We start from the raw sequence: 4,321 nt of genomic DNA, 5'->3' as shown, positions 1-4,321 counted from the left end.
TGTCCTTCCTCCCTCCTTCTCTCTTTCTTTCCTTCCTCTCTCTTTCTTCCCTTCCTTCCTTCCTTCCTTCCTTCCTTCCTTCCTTCCTTCCTTCCTTCCTTCCTTCCTTCCTTCCTTCCGTCTGTCCTTCCTCTCTCCTTCTCTCTTTCTTTCCTTCCTCTCTCTTTCCTCCCTTCCTTCCTTCCTCCCTTCCTTCCTCCCTTCCTTCCTTCCTTCCTTCCTTCCTTTCCTACCGTCCTCCCTTCCTTCCTTTCCTACCGTCCTCCCTCCTTCTCTCTTTCTTTCCTTCCTCTCTCTTTCCTTCCTTCCTTCCTAATTGTCAATAGGCCTCATTTAAATGAAAGTATACTTTATTTTTGAGTTAACATCTGTTGTCCTGCTGGGTCAAAATTGACCCGAGGAAAATGTGAGGTTTAAGTATAGTCGATGTGCATAATTATATTATTTTAAATCTGTAAATCAAGTGTTTGTAATGGAGTATTTTGCCTTGCTCAAAGGCACAGGAGCAGAAGCAGCAGTTTTATATTCTCTAACGTCAGCCTACTCAAAATCTATTTTAATCTTATTTTCATTGGTCAGAAAACCACATTAAATTTCCTCTTTTTACAGGGAAAATATTCTGTCAGCGCCTCGAAGTTTGTAAAACTGTTGAAGGGTAATTCCAGTCAGTAAACCTCATTTAAATGAAAGTAAACCTATTTATTTTAGTCAATGCCTGTTGTCCTCCTGGGTCAAAACTGACCCGGTTTGGTTTGACTGTTTATAATTTGGTGTGTTAGAGTGGGGAGATACCTACAACATGCTGTAGCTCTACAGGAGCATTGTTGGGACCACTGGTGTACACTATGTTTGAAAAGTGGACAAAATTATTAACTTTTAGTTATTCATTAAAGTGTGTCTTAAAGCATCAGGCAGGAGCCCAAATGGACATAAAGTGTGATTATACTGACCATTAGATCCTTCATAATGCACTTACTGTAGATTTAAGACTATGTCTGCTTCTCTGAGATGTCTTGTAATCAAATTACGGGCTCGTCCGGGATTTGAACCCGGGACCTCTCGCACCCAAAGCGAGAATCATACCCCTAGACCAACGAGCCACTTGTAGGGAATAAGATTAGTCAAGTCTCAGAAGCCTAAACACTGAAACCTGATCTCTCTCCCTCCTCCTTTCTTTCTTTCTTTCTTTCTTTCTTTCTTTCTTTCCTTCCTTCCTTCCTTTCTTCCTTCCTTCCTTCCTCCCTTCCTTCTTTCCTCCCTCCCTTCCTCCTTTCCTTTCCTTTCCTCCTCCCTCCCTCCCTCCCTCCCTCCCTCCCTCCTTCTTTCCTCCCCCTACCTTCCTCCCTTCCTTCTTTCTTTCCTTCCTTCTTCGTCCGTCCTCCCCTCCTCTTTTCCTTTCTCTCTCTCTCCGTCCTTCCTTCCTTCCTTCTTTCCTTTCATCCCTTCCTTCCTCCTGTCCTTCCTCCCTTCCCTCCTTCCTTCCATCTTTCCTCCCTTCCTTCCTTTCTTCTGTCCTTCCTTCCTCACTCCCTCTTCCTTCCTTCCTTCCTTCCTCCTTTCCTTCCTCATTTCCTCCCTTCCTTCCTTGACTCGAGGATAACAGGAGGGTTAAATGTCTGGTGGTTAATCAGATTCTGCTTTGGGCTCCAACAAGTCTTGAGCTGACATGCAAAACTGCTGCCTTGCTCAAAGGCAGACCAGGAGCAGAAGCATTCTCACTTCACCGTGTCTCTGTTTGACTTCCTGAAAAGGTCAGATTAAAAATATTATGTTAGACATGAGGAAGTTAATAAAACCTAATTTGAGGAAACTACAGATAATAATCGGTAGTTTTAGATGAAGCCGCAGCGTGCCTCGTCATGTTTACCACTCTGAGCTCAGCTTCTGCTCGTGATGCCTTCACTGCACCGCGGGAATCACTGCTTGTTTTTCTGTCACTTGTTGAAACTCGTCTGGATGCGTCAGGATGGAAGAAATGAAGATGTTATTTAAGCTCTTTGCACACACGCACGTCAAATAACACAAAGTCATGTTGTGGCCTGAATAAAACTCACTTTTTAAAGTAGTATTTTACTCTCTGAAAACAACTATGATTTATATAAAATGATGTTTTCTGCTTCACTGCTGAGGTGAATCACACAGAAAATCTAATTTATTAGTTTGGTTTAATTGAGCTCAGATTATTTGATTATAAAATTCTGTATTTAATGAACCAGAGTCAGAAAAATAAAGATTTATAGCAGCTGTTATTTAAAGATAATAAAGAAAACAAAACGATAAATCTTGAAACTAATAAAAAAATAATAATAATAATCAGCATCAGCACTACTTTTGTTTGTTTTATTGTTTGTTTACTTATTTTATTTATTGTTCTTTATTTTTTTAATTAATGCTCTTTATCTGATCTTATTTTATCATTGTTTAATTAGTATATGATGCATTTAATGAACCAGAGTCAGAAAAATAATTATATTATAGATTTATAGCAGCTGTTATTTAAATATAATAAAAAAAACAAAAATGATAAATCATTAAACTAATAAAAAATAATAATTATCAGCATCATATTTAACATTTCTACTATTTTTTTACTAAAAAAATAAATATATGAATATAATTATAATATTAGATTAATTTAGCTTTATTCTGTCATATAATAGCTGAAACATGACACACTTTTCTACATATTCACTGAGAAAAAGAAGAAAAGCGTATAAATAAAATAAAATAAATGCAAAACATCAACATGCAGAAATCTGTAATAAACAAAATAAAACAAAATGCAAACAGCGTATCAATCAAAATGTGACGCAGGATGAAACACTAAAGCAGATTTTATTATAATAGATACAGATCACACCTTCATCTTCATCATCATCTTCATCTTCATCATTAGCCATGTGATGCTTCTTGGCTTTAATCCCCCCAAAAAAACCCACCTCACTACCGAGAGTCACTCCCAAATCCAACACAGCTGTGGAGGCCGTCTCTAATGAAGGGGCAGGATGTAAATGCATAGCCAAATTATGGGATGTCCTTTGCCAATCTACCGGAACAAGGAAGCAGCCGTCGCCATAGCAACAGATAGATTAGTTATGCTATTTCATGCTTTATGCAGCCATATATGTTGCTTTGTCTTTTCTTTTCCCTTTGATCTAAAACCATGAGAATGAATTATGAAATAACTCTGAGATAGTAAAGCAACCTTTTAAGAAAAGTTGTTTTAATTGTTTTAAAACTGTAAAAGATCCAGAAGATCTCATATAATCTGGTAGAAAAGTAAAAGTTTAGTTCAGTGGTTCCCAACCTAAACGTACTGCAGTATTATAGTGATGTAGTATGCAGTATTACAGTAAAAGTACTGCAGTATTATGAGTGATGTAGTATGCAGTATTACAGTAATAGTACTGCAGTATTATGAGTGATGTAGTATGCAGTATTACAGTAAAAGTACTGCAGTATTATGAGTGATGTAGTATGCAGTATTACAGTAAAAGTACTGCAGTATTATAGTGATGTAGTATGCAGTATTACAGTAAAAGTACTGCAGTATTATGAGTGATGTAGTATGCAGTATTACAGCAAAAGTACTGCAGTATTATAGTGATGTAGTATGCAGTATTACAGTAAAAGTACTGCAGTATTATAGTGATGTAGTATGCAGTATTACAGTAAAAGTACTGCAGTATTATGAGTGATGTAGTATGCAGTATTACAGTAAAAGTACTGCAGTATTATGAGTGATGTAGTATACAGTATTACAGTAAAAGTACTGCAGTATTATAGTGATGTAGTATGCAGTATTACAGTAAAAGTACTGCAGTATTATAGTGATGCAGTATGCAGTATTACAGTAAAAGTACTGCAGTATTATGAGTGATGTAGTATGCAGTATTACAGTAAAAGTACTGCAGTATTATAGTGATGTAGTATGCAGTATTACAGTAAAAGTACTGCAGTATTATGAGTGATGTAGTATGCAGTATTACAGTAAAAGTACTGCAGTATTATAGTGATGTCGTATACAGTATTACAGTAAAAGTACTGCAGTATTATAGTGATGTAGTATGCAGTATTACAGTAAAAGTACTGCAGTATTATAGTGATGTAGTATGCAGTATTACAGTAAAAGTACTGCAGTATTATGAGTAATGTAGTATGCAGTATTACAGTAAAAGTACTGCAGTATTATGAGTGATGTAGTATGCAGTATTACAGTAAAAGTACTGCAGTATTATGAGTGATGTAGTATGCAGTATTACAGTAAAAGTACTGCAGTATTATAGTGATGTAGTATGCAGTATTACAGTAAAAGTACTGC

General features: G+C 36.4%; 1 non-coding gene across 1 annotated transcript; it reads right to left on the bottom strand.

Annotated features, from left to right (window-relative positions):
• Positions 1-1,028: 1,028 nt before the first annotated feature.
• Positions 1,029-1,100, bottom strand: trnap-ugg (transfer RNA proline (anticodon UGG)). The gene has a single exon. It is a non-coding gene; the product is annotated as a tRNA-Pro (tRNA).
• Between the last annotated feature and the right edge of the window lie 3,221 nt (positions 1,101-4,321).

The sequence above is a fragment of the Scomber japonicus genome, chromosome 10 (genome assembly GCF_027409825.1).
Source record: "Scomber japonicus isolate fScoJap1 chromosome 10, fScoJap1.pri, whole genome shotgun sequence".
Classification (NCBI taxonomy): Eukaryota; Metazoa; Chordata; class Actinopteri; order Scombriformes; family Scombridae; genus Scomber; species Scomber japonicus.
The sequence above is the reverse complement of the archived record's forward strand: the minus strand, read 5'-3'. Positions and strand labels throughout refer to the sequence as shown.